Here is a 17398-nt window from a genome sequence, read left to right as displayed (position 1 = left end):
GAGAGCAGAGGGAGGACTGTTTATCGCTGACTTCTGAAAGTTGCGGTGCGTAATTGAGAATTACTGTCACAGTGTATAAAGTTTGGGATCCTTTTTGAGAGTTGTTTGTGTTTGACTCAGCAAAGGAAGGATTAGAATTGGTTAACAGTAAGGAGAATAACTCTTGACTTTAAAAATGCATTAACACTGCGCTTCCCTCTATTGTTGTATTATGTGGTTGTGGTTGAATTAATTAAAAACATGAGTTTGTGTGCATGTGTCTTTGTGTATGCGTACAGGCACACAATTCATTTGTCATACTTGGCTGGTTTGTTATTCATTGTCATCAACTTCTGTGGAGAAAAAAGTTGAATGCTTCTTAGTGAGACTTTTTCCTCCCTCTGAGCTTCACTGCAGATTATTTATTAAATACCTGAATCAAAACAAAGCTTTTCTGTATGGAGCACTTTTTTTGTGATGAAGGGAACATCGTCTGTTGTCTCGGGCAACAGCAAAGAGCATTTTTCGATTCACATGGAAAAGTCCAGCTGGATTCTTGAACCTGTATGTTGACATACGCCAGGATATAGCAGAGCTCTCCATGAGCACCTGCTGCCGGGCCAAACATCAGCTGACTGCTCATTTAAATCCAGCCGGATACTTTATTATATTAACTTTTGATTTTAATGAAGTAGTTTTGACTAACAACTTGCGATTCACTATGTATGTACATTTACGACCACTAGCCTCCACTTCAGAACAATGCAAGCATGATGATAGAGAAACGTGCCTATCTGTCTGTATCAGTCCCCACATGCCCTATATGAATGTATCTGTGTGTGTGTGTGCTCAGCTGAGAGATTGTATCCTGCCGGGTAGAGAGCAGAGAGTCTTCTTCACTATTTGACAAATATTAGCAAAATAATTGATGACAAAACATATTAAGAATTGCATTGATTGCACAGACAGAGGACATCCGCATTAGACGGGCTACTCCAGACAACACCGGTGGCAGCTACTTGATGATTGTGCAGTAAATATTAAAAACTTCACTGAAAGTGCTGCATTTTCTATATATACGCCACACAGACATTTATGGGCTTAATGAAAGGAACGAATGAGTTAATTATCTTTATTGACATTGTTGAGCTGTCTCTAAGACTCATTGCAAACACACACTAAAACAGACCTGTGTCATATGAGGAAAATGTAGACTGTGCCTCAGCCTCACACTCAGGATGATAGTGAAGATGAAGACGAAGATGACTAGAAGACTCACATGGTTTGAGTCAAGTGATTGACATGTTTTGTTATTTTTGGCGTAGGTTTATTTTATAAATTATTTAATTTAAAACCAATACATAGACTGGATAAGACATGAGATTTAAAACATGTTAAAATAACCTTGTTTATTTTTGTTGAATAAGAGTGCATTTATGTTTCTAGTAAAACAACACATTAACCATCATTGTGGCATTTGAATTTTGGATTATACGTCTGTTGGTCTTTTACCTAGTTTAATGCCACCACACATTGTTAACAGTATACTGGATATTTTCATGATAAAAGAAAGCAAGATGAGTTAAAATATTTTAACATACCATGCATACTGTCACTGATTCTTTGTCAGCTCAGTTTCAGGGCAGTGCTCTACTGTCCTGACCTCAAACCAGCTTTTACAGCAAGAGATTGCTGATCTCTGACAACATGAGCTAAAAACAAGTTACTTATGAGTAACTGAGTAAATGTAAGTGGTTGATCACTTCTAAGTGAATTCAGACACACCTGCAAAACAAGGCACAGGCTTTTCAGCAGCAGCCGAAGGTTACGTTTAGTTTTTGAGCTGCAGTTTCTAACTTATGTCTTCAGTCTCAGTGTGCTTTCCCCCACAGCCTGTCCAAGTTACTCATTACATTTACACTCCCCTGCACTTATAGTGCTTATTCAAGTGAATGGAAAACAACATGGTTCTATTTCCTCTCACTTAAATGCAGCCCCAGGCCCATGCAATTGCTTTCTGTCTCTTACTGTACGTCACCGTTTCACTTAAGGGTTAAAGCACCCATCTGTGGATATATTACCCTTCTCCCTCCTCTTCTGTTTGAAGAGGTGCTTTGAAGCCCAACTTGTGGAGGGCTGCCATTGAATGAAAAGCACAAACAAAGAGGTTATTGTGATAATATATATATATATATATATATATATATATACAGATGTATGTAGAGGCTGATGATTTTCTGTAATATTCAACCTAACCTCCAGTATTGAAAAATAAAAGTTTGATCACAAAAAGATGTGTTCTTAAGTAAAATAGAGCAGTTCATGCTTTCTACTCAAGTAAAAAGAACTAAGACAGACTCATATATTTCATCTCTGTAATTAAGCAACTTTGTGTCTTCTTTTGGTACTTTGTCAAAAGACAAAATGAAGAAAGTAAATTTTTAGCAGAATAGCAGCCCTGTAATATCTTGGGAATTCCTTGTAATATTCTAATGTTTGGCTTTCATATATCCCTGTCACACAACAAAGGAAAGATAATTGTGATGTATTATCATTAAGTCCTAACACAGCTCTGGGATGAAGGGTTTCCTTACAGTGACTTAGAGTGAGATTAGAGTCCGTTTGTAAAATGCTTTTGGCTATTATGCACTCAAGAAGACATAGCAGGAGAGAGAGACAGAGACATAAACACACCACGTCAGTGTGTTGATTTTGGTCTTAGAAGTTACGTTTCTCAACTTTCCATGTTTTCTTGCTCTGCCCATAAGATAAGTTAAATACTGAGTGATTTCTCACAGTCCAGCAGGAATATGGTGACTGCCAGTTCTAATGCAGTGTCAAATCTTTATTCTAATCATAACTGTTATTTTGTGTTTATTAAGACAACAATCACAGAAAAAGCAAACCAAACATATATTGTAAAGTAAATATGATCCAGGTATCATCCAGTCTGAAGCAACGACTGTGGCAAGAAACAATTGACAACATCAAGTATTCACACAGTGTTTCCTTTGTAATACACTCTTCCTATTACAATTACATTCTGTTCAACAGTTTAAAAAACAGAAAATGGATTGAGCCTTGAAATATACAGAAATATTATTATAAAATATCATTCCTATCGGCAGCACTTACAAAATGTTAAGACATACAACATTTAAGATAACTACTAAAGAAAATATTTTCTGAATGGACTACATAACTGCATGCTTACATGCAGTAATCACATGGTCCTTAGACATTTCCTGTAAACGCTGAGCTGTGCAGCCTGCAACGCTTTCATATAAAGCAGATTGAAGTTAGAATTAACGCTGTTCATTGGGTATTTTTGAAAACACCAATTCCTTTGCGACGTACAGTAATTTTTGTGATTAATACACAGCTATTGTAGCTAGGTTGTTGGAGTCACATTCAGTGTTTTCCCCCAAGAAAATACCAAAAGCCCAGCAATCATTCATTGTTCTGTACAACAAAGTAAATGTGTCATTTGGAGTGAATATCTCTGAAGAACATGTTCCTTTGTTATAATGATGGCACCCCAAACAGGCTTTGTGGGTGAACATTGAAATCTATAATATTTTAACATGTCCTGCAGTGTGTGTGAGAGAAAGCAAGAAAAACCCAGTGAGACAGAGAGATGAAGACTGACGCTAGTTAAAAAGAGACAAGACAAATCAGTGGAGAAAGAGTCATCCAGAGATAAGAAGAGACAGCTGCTGAGTCGCATTTCAGAGCCCGGATGCTCCGAAGGACACAACACACACAAAAGATGGGTCCTTCAGAGGCCAGACTGAACCTGCTCCTTCTTGCCAAATGAGACAGACTAACTCCACAGAGGCCAGAACTCCGGGTAGAAGAAGATAGCCATTGTTAACAAAAGCAAAACAATGACAAACTTATCATCAGAGTTGCTGCTATGAGGCCAACGGAGTGAAAATACAGTAATGAACTCCAAATTCCACAGCTTTTATCTTCCTTCCTCAGTGATAACATATCTAGGCTGAAGCCCAAACAGTTTATGCCTGCATTCTGATTTTTAAAACTTTTCACTGTCTTTTCATTGGTCTTCGCTCAAGTCATATAGAATTTGACCCCTCCAGTGATGTTTTTTGACTTGACAAATTGATGTGGATCTCCTTGAATGCTCCAGTAAACAACCGACTGGCATATGTTTGATTGTGAGATACTGAGAGTTGCAACAGATGCACTTCTTGTGCCAAAAGAAGGAAAGGTTATAGAGAAGCCTTAAAAAGGGTCTTGATGTCTTTAGTCTTGAATCGTAGAGTTCAGAGGATCCAGCCCCTGAAATGAGATTAGACTGTGGACTTTTGCCTGTTGACGTTTTTATTAAAATTTTGATTTGACATACAAATTAATAACAAAATCAAATAAAAATTGCTGTACATTTCTCAAAAGTGGTGGAGGCACTCTGTGTGTGTATGACAGTTCAGTCAAATGTGTATGTGTGTGTGTTTGTTTGTGTGTATGTGTGTGTGTGTGTGTGTGTGTGTGTGTGTGTGTTGACCAGCAAAGGACTGACCGGCTCCCAGTGTTTGTTTCCACCACCTGTCACACCAAATGTGCACCCTCTCTATGAGTTAGCCCACCTAAATGATATAGTGCGTTTATATCGAGAATTCTGAAGCTGACAAGTATAATAACAACACAAGGGAAAAAAGTCAGTCATGGTTCTTTTTGCCTTTAAAATGCTTTAATAAATAAAAGAATCTAGAGCTTAAAAATCACATGTTTGAGTTAATATTCTGCCAGGATCAACAAAATCATACAGAGGAAAACCTGATAACATGATTATTCCTAAAGATTATACTCTATTAATATTCCTCCATTCACTGTATGTTGCATTATTTATGAAGAGGCTGTCAACTGGTGTCTGAGCTACTCTTTGAATGGGTGTTAAAAAGCAGAAAGGAGCATGTTTAGAGACCACTGTGCTGTACGGATCAGACAGGATCTGTTCAGATCACAGCTAATCTGGCTGGATCAGGAAAGCAAGCTTACCACATTCCACAGTGATAGAGAGCTCCGATAGCACGGGAGATATCCAAACGCTTGTGAGAGTGGCACACACACACACACACACACACACAAACAAACACAAAGACACAAACACATTAATGCATATTCGCGATCTGGGATTTGAAGGCTAAGAAACAGTAGTAATGAGCAGTATTTTTTTTGTATTCAGCTGCCGGTTTTGTGTCAGGGTCAAAATCCTTTTGATGATAAAATGACAAATATTCACTGTTTCTCTCAGAAATGTCAGAAGGGAAAATAAAATGTGTGGGGGGGGAAAAAAACCACATGAAACATGACATCCAATCATCCAGCTATATATGTGTATGTAGACACACACATGTATTGCCAGCTGAGAAATGTTGTCTTTGCTTTCACATAGACAATCTACACACAGAGATAAATTCTGAGATGACAAAGTTTTCACATATCCATGCAGTGAAATCACATTGATTTATTTCTCTCCTTGTTTTTCCATCTCTGTAACCGAGCGCCGTCCTTCCTATATAATGTAGCGCATGTACATCTACGTCCCTCCAAGATTCCATATTCACCCAGAGGAAATACCATCAGTGCTGTGGGAGCTGACTCAGCTCAAAAACTGTTTCCTTTTCAATGTTCTAGTTTTTTTTTTTTTTTTTTCTTCTCCTTTTTCATTATTCATGATAGCGCTGGCAGCATAGTGATGGAAAATGATGGATCAGAAAAGGGCACCGGGAAGGAGATGGAAGAGCAAGAATGCTAAAAAGATAATAAAATAATATTAAAATAAGAGAGACACTGTCAAAGACTGAGTGAGATAAGTCTGGAAGAAGGATTAGGGGGAGTGTGAAGGGATGCGGGGGGGGGGGGAGTATTCGAAGAAAAGCAAAGAGATATGACGGGCCTGAGTCGGCTTCAGAGAACCAGCTAGACCAGATGGGGAGCAGAAGAGAAATGGAGATGAAAGAGATCGTCTCTGATGCCGATAGACAGAGGAGATGACAGAAAATTGTGCCTGGCATTTGATAAGCCTCATTTATATCCCCAGTAATTCAAGTTCTGCTTTCCGTTCTTCCGCTAGTGAGAAGAAGTCAACCTGTTACGGGCTTATCGACCAGCTCCATACCTGTCTCGCTGGTCTGAACCCAGTTAAACACAAGGGGGTTCGCTCGGCAGCGTTCTCCTCAAAACAAGCTGCTGACCTGACAAAACATGTAGGCTGAAACATCACTCATAACCCAAGCGAGACCCAGATTCCTAGTTGCGTCCACTTCGATCCATCTGTATTTGTTCAGTATGTTCCTCCGGTCTGGAGACTGAGGTAGGGTCCATTTCTCTTGCTCAGACAGTCATTAGCGTTGGTAGGGGCAGTGCGGAAGAGCTTCATTTAGATGATCTCCCCCACCCGTCCTTTGTGAAAATGACATGCGTATATGGAAGAGATGAGTAAATATAGAGAGGAAATGTAGATAACTAAGTTTTGTCGGATGGAATACTAAGAAAGATGGATAATAGTGGCCTTTTTCTTTCCTAGGAGAGCTTAATGACGTCTTTGTGCCCTTCCTTGGTGTAAAATAATATGACTTACTGTTCTGTGGCTGGAATTTCCAGATCCAGGAAGTTGATTTCAGACAGTGAGGGGAAATGTATGAAGCAGACAAGAAATGGATTTAAAACAGAAGGGTTGGGTAGGACTGAAAAAAAACTGCATTTATTTTCTTGCGGCGAAAAGAGAGCAACACCACCTCCACAGTCAGCTCTATCAGTTTAGAGTGATGCAGAAAATAAATTAGTTTGCAGTTGTTCTTTGAGGAGGCGAGAATCGGGCTGCTTTTTGTTTGCATGTTTACCGAAACAACCAGACATCAACTGACAGAGAGATAAAGAGACGGTGGCACATAATTTGAGGAGTTCAGTCAGACTTCCGATTGGCTGGAAGAACTAATGCTTCGCAAACATCAGTGTCAAAGGTTACTGAGCTAATGAGACCTTTGCAAACAAAAGCTTTTAGCTCTTCCATCTAACAACCCAAAGCACAGCCTGTCAAACTGTTGCGTTAATAGACATTCAGTGTTGTCAAAGTGTCAGTCGCTCTTCAAATCAAACTAACAATAATGGGTTTTTTTGTTGTGTTTCCGCACATAATCCAGAAATATTACACACAACATAGCCAGTGTAGTCAATCCTCGTTGTTTATCAGTTTGATTAGTCCTTCAGCTGAGACAGGAAAACCATCCTCTTGACAATTCTTTTCTTTCGTGTGGGACAGGGTGAAGTCAGATCATTTGTCTGCAGTGTGCAGTCACCCTTTTCCTCATTCATATGAGCTTGTATTACAAAAAAGCCATTTGCATCTCCCCCGTCAGGAAGCCTGTATAATCACAGCTTACCTGTCCGATGATGAATTATTCATAAACTCACAATTAAAAAGTTATCAGTCTAAATTGCCTCGACGTGTTTGACATAGCAGGGTCCGGGTTAAAATTCCTCTTGCTCTGTCTGTTATTTCTCTCGGTTCTGGAGGTGGTCCAAATAAAATGAAACCTGTGGGGAGTCTTGTTCGGGAATACAAAAGTCCTTGCTGCTGCTTTCAACTTAAACAGCAATTCCATGGATCTTTTCAGGGATTTACACGGTAAAAATTTGTAATAAGATTCAGTCTTGGGTGAAGTCTTTTTACAGGAATAGAAATTCCACCAGAGCCCACACCAAGCTTTCTGGTTTTCTTTTCAGGCAACTTTGTATTGTGGTGCATGTTTTTCCAAACAAGTCACCGTTTATACAGCAGTAATTGTAATAATTGGTAATTGGCACTTATTTTTTAATGTGCACTTGGATTTGTCAGCCCGTCCTCACAAGAAAAACAACACTATAGATCAAAAATTCAGGCTGGCTAAATCAGCTTTATGTCACATTTATGCATCTAGCGGTCATATGACCCAGGGAAGTGACAGATGATGTCAATATAAAGTGACTTCCTTATCAGCAGGAGGCGTTTAAGGGGGATGGCTAGATAGTTAGCAAAAAGTGGCTTTTGCAGCAGGAGACCCCAGTACGCCTTCCGCTTCCAACCAAGTGTCTTCCCCCACAAAAGACACCGCAAGTCGCTGCGGCCCGGGTGTGTTTTTCCCCAGAAGGAATGTATTTCACCAGTGATTTTCACTGCGAGTCGGATTTCCAAACCATGATCTTCCCTAACTAACCAAGTGGTTTTTGTGCCTAAACTTAACCAGACCAGAGGAGGCTGGGTCATAGAGGCAGAGGAGGTTGCTCATCCTCTATTTTTTTAGAGGCCAGAGGGAGACCAAAATATAAAGAGTAACCACTCTGCTGGGGCAGCCTCAGGCCTCACTGCCTCAGCTGTCCGGGCTGGACCTACAGCGAGACAAGTGAACTCCTCTCAACAACAATAGAAAGTTAACAACATAATTAAAATGAAACAACTGGGAGAGTTAGCTTGTTTGTCATCATTGCTAATGATATCAGACTGGTTAACCAGCAGCCACAAAGTTCTGTTAACAAACAAGGTGACCAACAGCAACGATTGTAGTTATGACATGAATACTTCATCTCCATGACAGAAAGAAGAAGACGTCAGATAACATGAGTCAGATACAGCTTCTCTCTCTCTTTCTCTTTGATCGCTAATTTCTTCTCTGATGGTTAAACGTCTCCGTGGCTGTTGTGTGAATTTATCTCCTTAACAAGAATGCAACAAAGAGATCATATAATGTGCTGTAGGTAGTTTGCTTGTTGATGAATTGAGTGGTTGTTGAGTCACCTGTTGATGTTGTGTGATTAGTGAATGAGTGTGCAGGAGGTCTGGCTGCTTGTTGTGACAATTTCTTCGTTGCTCGTTTTTAAGCTGAGTCATATATTGAGTAATAAGCTTGAAGTAACTAGAATAATAAGTGTTAACATGTCAGCTTTGTAGACTATATTTTGTATGTCATGCATACAGATAAGAGTGTGTAAGTCATGTATTTGACATATACATTAATACTTTTTGATGTGAATTTGAACGTTCACTAGCCATTTGGCCAGTGGATGGAAAAAGTTAATTTTGCACCCTGTTTTAAATGTTCAGTTTTTCTGGTATTCAGCACTTATCTGTACCTTTATCACATAATAAGCTATGTGGTACTTTATATATTTCTCTGTATACTATATATACAGCGAAATATATATCTATATACTGTATGTAAGAAAATACATAAGAACTACTCAGAGATACATAGAGATAAGTAGCCAACTAGTGTAAAATAACATGACACTGTGGGTTGGTTTTCCTCCCCTCCTCCCCAATTGTTTGAGTCACCATCATTATATTATGAAATAGCCCAATGAGCCCAATGTTCTTCTGGTCCCCATCCATCCTCTAGAGGGCACTGAAAACACTCATGGGAGTTCTTGGATATAGATCTATTCTTTGTTTTGGTATGAAGGATGTGTTGGGATTTATACATTTTCCTTCGTGTGTTCAGACACGCACATACATAACAAACATACAGGCACAAAGCAAAACTTTGCAATGCATATAGGAAATAATCAATAGAACTGTGTTACATTTACACACTGTATGTGGATAAAACAGGTAGTTTGTTCCCGTAGAGTGCAAGTGGTCCCATGAACTTTATTAGTTTGGAAGAAAAGTTTAATAAAATGGACATATATTTTGTGTGGTACTTCCATGCATGCTTCTTAGTCATCATGGGATTAGTGGATAGTAACAGACTGCTATTATATATGGTTCGGGGTGAACTTTTCTAATGTTTTTGCAGCGTATTAAAAAATTCTAAAACTTAAAGATGGCTTTGCAAGTACAAGTAGGAGTCCCTGGAGCTGTGGTTGTTTTTAAGACTGCTATTCTGCTGCAGCCTTCGACATCAGCCTTCAACAGGAAGCAAAGGGGCCCTTCTTTGCCTTCCTTAGCTTGCAGCAGCTCTTTTCCTGGCCTCGACAGCTCCTAATGTGCTTTGCTTGTACAAGGTCACATTGTCCCAGAATGATAGAACTGGCCTGAGCTCAGTCCAAACGTCTGCTGTCCTCAGAACATGTTCCAACGCCTGTCTGCTGTTATCAGTGTTCGAGGCAGGTCATCCGTTTGTTGCTGGAACTTGTAACACTCAATTTGACCTATCAGCATCGCCATCAGTAACATGAATCTGCGAGTGTATTTGGCTGGGCTCTTAATGGCGTTGGCACAGGGGCCTGTGGAACATCTGGTCTTCCCAGGCAGAGGTTGGGTCATGTTGATTGTTGATAAGTTTTATCAGTTTTAACACACACCGCCTGACCCTGCCCACCAGCAGCCTCACTGTCTGTCTTTCTGTCTTTCTTACCTACTTACTCAATCACACACATGCACACACTCACACAGCAACCCTCCCACAGTAAGCCCGGTAAGGGTGGCATGGTTTTCTTCACAGCGGGCCCTGATGTGGGTCCTGATGTGAACTGATGAGGCCTTTCAGCGCTTAGCGCACCATGCTAATCTCATCACACTGCTTGTGGATGGCAGCCTTAGCGTCTGCGCTAGCTCAGCCGCTAGCCCCCAGCCCTAATTTTATGAACTCGCATTGCTATGCATCTCACCTAATGGCATTAGTGTCAAATGGTTTGATAAAGATGGGTGGCCTCCTACTGTACTTGATTAGCTCTAGCTGTTCCCCCCTCTACCACACACACACACACACGCACACACACTCCACCTTTCCTTGCTGAGATCTAATGAATGTAATGATGCTTGTGTGAAAGGACAGGAAGACTGAAACGACCTGGTGAAGTGGAAGGGAGAAAGAAAGATACCATGAGAGGCAGCTGCATTCAAATGCCACAGTAAAATGCCATATTTTAGTGCTTTGACCTTAATAGTTATTGGCTTTTCCAACAATAAAGCTCTTATCACCATGCTGTAACCACACTATCACCACCTGCTTATTGGTAGTTTACAATATTAAAATTGTATACCTTTCCATTTATCAAATTGGAATGTTTAATTCAGCCTGAAGGCTCCTCACAAGTTTTTTTTTTTCTTTTCATTTTGTATTAATTTTGCCAATTGAACTATGCACAGTTATTCCACTCTGATGAAGTCAGGGGCTGTGCAGACCATGTCTTGTAAGTTAGCTCAATTTTAAGGTCTGCCGAATAAATCCGGCTCCTTTTCTACGTGCTAAATGTTCAGACCAAACCTACCAACCTGTATAATGAAATTAGTGGATTTTTGTGATGAAAAATCCTCAAACAAGACGGAAACGTCTCTGCGCAGAGAAGCCTGTTCTGTGTCTTTGCCATCTTTGTCTTTGGATTTTCTGTTGTTGAAGGTTATTCCATGGCTTTGTCTTTTCAGCCTTGGTGCTTCTTCCTACTAAGACTCAGTATCCACTTCTTCCTCTGCCAAAAACATAAAATGCATCACTTTTTCTGTGGCTCCCTTTTTGTCCTTGGAAAGACTCACCCAGCAGGTGTGTAAATATCTGCAGATGCAATTGGGAAAATTGGTGTTTTTCACAAATGTGATAACACGCACACAGATTTTATCCATACTTGATTTGATTTCTTCTATGATTTATTAGCATTATGTCCATGCTATGTTACATTTTATCATTCCCATTCCCAGTCATTGTGAAACTGTGCATGCATGCATGATTGATTTGGACAGACTGTAATCTAATGTTTTTGTACATGTACCAGTCATGACCATAAACACAAAATTACTGCAGTCTCTAAAGACTTGTTCCAGCTTTAGTTATGTATTGACAACAAAGCAGCCAGAGCATTCTACTCACAGTACATAACATATTATGACCAACAACAGGCCTATGGTAATGATTTAGTGATAACTTGCACTACATTAACAACAAAGTGCTTTGAAATATAGAAATCACAACACGATTCATATTGTGAAAAGAAACTCAACTCATGTAGAACTAATAAAACATGGTGTGCATATAAATGGTCCAGATAAAGTGTCACCCAGATTTTGTGGACTCAGCATGTTTGCTTTAGCTTTTATGTCCAAATCACTGTTGTAGAGGTGATAGCCAATGTGAGTCAAAAAATGTATCCATTTTCTCAGAAAATCCCCCTGGGTAATCTCACAGTCATTGTTTCTATCTGTCTTTATTCTCTTTTGAGCTGGGTGCTGACGTGCTACAACAGATTGAGGAGAGGGATAAATTCACTCATTTCTGGCTATAGTGTACAGTAGCAAACACTCACTGTTGCAAATTGAATTGCCCTGAAGCACAAGATGCACATGCTGTGTCTGGCTGAAGGTCTTGGATATTCCTTTGTCCTGCAATCTTCATTTTTCCTCATTTGTCCTTTTTTCCGTGCAGTATTGGATAACAAATGTCAAGCCTGATATTAATTTGATATCTGTATAAGAATTTTAGGGGGACTTCAAGTGTATCCTGTATGGTTTAATGACTTTATAGGTAACTTAACATATATTTAAAGGGAAATGATCACGCTGTTTGTGATTTTTGTGATTTTTATATTGTTATGGATAGGTCAATGTTCCAAAACTTCAGTCTTCTACTTCCTCCTTGTGATGACATCAGATTGTTTGTGCATGTCCATTGGTAGACTTTGTTGCTAAGGTTGTTCCATGTGTTGTTTGTGTTCTCCATATTATATTTCAGATCGGATTTGGGCTCAAACATGTACAGATGTATCTGAGAAATTTCCATTTCAAGTAAAGAACGAGAAAAATTAGTGACATCCTGCTACTACTGTTTGTTTATGCAGATGAGGGGCAGCTTTCAGAAGCTAACCAATCAGAACAGAGTGGGCTCATCGGGAGGGGAGCCTTAAAGAGACAGGAGCTAAAACAGCCTGTTTCAGACAGAGGCTGAACTGAGGGGCTGCATAAAGGACCAGTATAAGATAAACAAGGAGCTTTTGAACTCTAAATCATGCAAAAATATTTCAGTAAAGCCCCAGAATATAAATATAGATCTGGAGATGAGCACGATATGTCCCCTTTAATTATTTGATAAAATATATAATGTCACAATAATATGACGGATGGGTTGATGGTTCACTGATTATCACTGTCACCTTACAACAAGAGGATCCTAGGTTCAAATCCACCATCTGGCTTTGATGTGGATATTTTGAGCGATGGTCAGCACCTCAGTGGAGAAAAGCAGACACAAGCCTTTGATGTCTTAAAGCTGAAAATGTTTATTGAAGCACTTGATCAAGGAGAACTGAAATAGCGAACATCGAAGTCATCTGCAACTCAGATGCTGTCTCTTTCTGTTCTGCCCTCAGAAGATCTGACTCTTAGTCTTTAACCTCAACAAATCAGCCTACAATATGAAAAATTAATCTAACTGGTTCACTAGTTTCTAAACAAGGAACTGCATTTTACCCGTGTTAGTTCAGGTCACGTTGCATGGAAATTCAGGTCACTGTCAGCACATTCCGGTTTGAATGTCTGATTGTGTCAATAGAATCTAAGCATCCACCTATCTGTGTTGTCAAGGAAAGCCTCCTCCAACCTCAGTAACCATGGCAAAGCTGATTTAACCTTTATCAGAGGGGCTTCTGTTTCCCCAAACATCACAGACAGCTGCATATCCAAGGAGAGGCAGTGTCTCTCTCTGCATGACTTGATGTTGCTTACTCTGTGACCTCAAGGTCCAGGCTTCACCCAATGTAACCCAATTCGTAACCCCTAAAGATGTAAAATTCCATAACAGGCTTGGGCCAGACTGTGCATTCCCACACAGTCCAAAGACATGTATGTTGCAGGTTAGATTAATGGGTGACTCTAAGGTTCAGGGTCTACCCTCCTCTCTGTGAGCTGGGACAGGCTCCATCCCCACTGTGAAGGATAAGTTGCTATGAATAATTGATGGATGGATGATAATATCATTAGTGTTACAATATTTTAAAATTCGTATAGTAACTGTACATCTTCTGTATTTCTTGTGTCACTGATTGCATTCATACTACATGCAGTTTTTTTGATAGGGATGGGAATACTCGCACTGAACTGACACATGAGCAACCATGACCGTTCAAGCCATGCTTGGCACGACACAAATGGCTTTCTGCAGGACAGTACGTCAAAGTAAAAGGTGTCAGTAACCTTTGATGACATGTTGGAGGAGTGCTGTAAGCTCACTGGGACTGTTTCTGCTTGTACTATTCCTTCCTGCAGTATTAAAACTGTTTTGCTGCTTCTGTAATGTGAAGTAGCAGCATGGGGAAGGTTCAGTATGTTTTAGCAGTAGCTTGACACAGCTCTGATGCAGCTGTGAAAGCCATCAGTGAAAGGTGCACTAAGGCTAAAATTTAAAACCACAGAGATCCAGTTACAACAGTAGCTGAGAGCTGAACACAGCAGATATGTTGATCCATGTCATTATCATCTTATACAGTAACATACTTTTTCTCGTACCTTGAGTTTATTTTAAATTTTTCTCATGTGGTGTCAGAAAAATATTAGTTCACCACCACCAAACAAGCAGCCATTGTGTTTATTAGTGCTTTGAAAGAAAGAGCTGCAGTTGAAAACATAATCGATCCCATTAAGCATGCTTAATAACAGAGGCCATGCGTGCTCACCTGTTAGTGAGCAATTTAGCCCATTTAAGCGAATTAGTTCGTCATAATCAACCCTGTAAAACATGGGCACGCTATTATCCACTTAAGTGCTCTGAAATAAAATAAATAAACAACTATTTGGGGTATTTTTTGGTGTTCGTGTTGAACATGAAAAGTGCTTGATTGCTGTTAAATGCTGCAACAAGTGTTTGATTCCTCGTGGTGCAACCTCTTGGCATAAAGTCAGTCCTTTGTACTATGGCCAATTTACTGTGTCAGTAGGTGATGCTTTGATACCAAGCCCGCCTCTCCTAAGGATTGATTTTTTTTGGATCACTAACCAGGCTTCAGTTCCAGACTTCCAAAGATTTCCTGCGCTTGTGCTCGTTTTTTTTATTAATTGGCAGTATTCTCCGTTTAGCAGTCCTGTGGTGAGTCAAGTTTTCAGAGGACTGGTACTTTTTGTTCCATCACATGTAAGCTGAAAGAATGAAAGAATACATTAGAAGTGGTTTTGAAGATTTGAGGGCTTCTCAAAATCAAAGACCCACATGTGACCCTATTTACACTTTTTATACTGCCTGCCACACTCTCATTACACTGCTTAGCTAAGAATGCTGCATCTTTTTGTCTCGTCCCTCTCTATCACCAGTCTTCTCTTGTTTCTCACTCATTCTCGCCGGGTCATCCACTTCCATTAGTTCCACCGCAGTGACTGCAGCGCTCCGCTAGCATACAGAAACACACAGTGATACGCCTGCGACATCTCTAGAAAATGTGCACGTACACGAATATGATTCACACATTTGTCCACCTCCAAGCCTGAGAGAACTGGGTAATCACATGAGCGGTTAGCTTGTGTGCTCACACAAACACGCAAAACTGTATGCATTAATCCTGATTAGTGTCTTCATGTACTCTATATAGCCCACATTCTTTCTCTACCTGTCCTCCTCTTGCAGTAATCATGCTGGTTTTCAGCAGCAACTTTGAAATTAAAAAGACAAACTGCAAAATTTCCACTGGTTGACTAGTGTCCACCCCCCCAGCAGTGCACTGCCACAGATTATCTCCCAGGTTGAATATTATTATTATTATTATAGTCAATGGGATGTTTTCCTGCACTCCAAAGCCAGTTCCCAGCACTCTGTGTGAGTATGTGTGGAAGTGTGCGTGTGAATCCTAAAATTACTGGGTATCCTCGACCTTTCTTTCCCCTGTTATCTGTCTTGCCGCCCTCCTTCGTTTTTTCTCTCCTCCGTCACTCCCCTGCTCCTTTGCTTTCCGCTACTTTCACCCGAGTCATGATCCCAAGTTCACTCTGGCTGCGTGTTGCATTTTACATGACTTTCTAAAGGGGTTTTCCTCATGGGGCTCTTCTTAGTCTGCTTTCCAAGTTAGATTGTAGTTTTGTTTTCGAAGTCCTTCTCCCGTATCATCTCTGCCGCCCTCACGCAGTGATACAGAGAGAGACAGAAGGTGCGAATTCAATTCTGAGCCAATCAGAAAATAAATGCCTGTACAGTTCGTTCTTGCTGAGGGTGGAATGTCTGTCGAAAACAAGTTGTTTGCAACTAATGGAGAGTTCAGAAATCTGTGATTTGATAGAGCAATTGAGCAGGTGACGAGAGCTTTCAACTGTACATCCTGCTGTCCCCTGGTACTCTCCGCGGTCATTATCCCCACTTATCTGCACTGACTGATGCCATATAACTAGCCTTGACAACCCGAACACTCCCCAGATTCAAACCTACGCCCTGTTTTTACCTTCTACTCTCACATGAGCTGACGCATAAAACTAGAATCGGGATAAATGCTGTAACACCGTAGTAGAGTGCATGTTCTCTACTTGCCTGCAATACTGCAAACCCGACAAATCTCCTGCACGAGGGTTACCTGCCCCATCTCACTTTGCACTTCAAAGATGGCATGTCTGCTTTTTTTCCCCTCCTTTCTCTTTCCTCCTCGCCTCAATATACACGCTTAATTGTGCTGAGAGCTTTGATGGTGGGTGGGAAGAGGGTGCGTGCCGCGTTGAAGAGAAGAGGAATTGAGCATTGACACTAATTAGATGGAGAGCAAGTGGAGAAAAAAAAGTCTCCTCAACACTACAGGCAGTATTGTCAAAGCGAATATGCTGGTAGTGAGGATGGGGTCGGTAAGTTGACGGCACAAGCACCAGGTTAGTTCAAAGTTGTAGGCTGTGTGATGAATGCACCTAGTGGGAATAATGCCGCAGGGGTGATTTGGTCCACCAAGTGCAAAGTGCATACAGAGGGTGAGAGGTCCGTGTTTGTCAGCCCTGGGCGTAAGGAAGTTGTTGAAATCCGAGCAATTGTTGCCTGTCCTCAGGGTACATGCCTCAAGGCACAGAGCATGACGTAGAATTTGTTTAAGCAGGTGTGCACCTGACATTGAAAAGAGCTACAAGAGGAGAGCCCTTCAGGAAAAAGCAGGAACAAGTCATGAGTTAGCTAAACACTGGGTAGATATGTAAGACCTTCATGTACCTGAGACATGATTGTTGATGTGATGCAATACAAAACCAGCAGGCCTAAACCACTCCCATTTAAAAGTGTCATCAACCAGTCTAATGGGCAACCATGCAGAGATGTCAAACAGTTTTAGTCTTGAGCACCTTTTTCCCCCCTTGAAACTCTGTCTGCATGTGTCAGACTGCGCTGCTTTCTTATGCTGCTTATGATTGTGTTGCTTCAGTCTTTGAAATAAAAGTGCCTCCGGCGTGTAGTGCTGCTCTTGACAGAAGACAGAAATCTCTTCGATACCAGTGAGGGCTCCTTTTTTTTCCCCTTTCTTCAAAGGCAGAAACACAGCAAGA

The 17398-nt window shown here is 40.6% G+C and overlaps 1 protein-coding gene across 6 annotated transcripts in view; it reads left to right on the top strand.

The window, feature by feature from the left end:
• alk (ALK receptor tyrosine kinase) overlaps window positions 1-17398 on the top strand; it is a 369356-nt gene that overhangs the window by 190274 nt on the left and 161684 nt on the right. The gene's annotated exons all lie outside the window — the stretch shown is intronic.

The sequence above is a fragment of the Thunnus thynnus genome, chromosome 16 (genome assembly GCF_963924715.1).
Source record: "Thunnus thynnus chromosome 16, fThuThy2.1, whole genome shotgun sequence".
In the NCBI taxonomy this organism is placed as follows: Eukaryota; Metazoa; Chordata; class Actinopteri; order Scombriformes; family Scombridae; genus Thunnus; species Thunnus thynnus.
The sequence above is the reverse complement of the archived record's forward strand: the minus strand, read 5'-3'. Positions and strand labels throughout refer to the sequence as shown.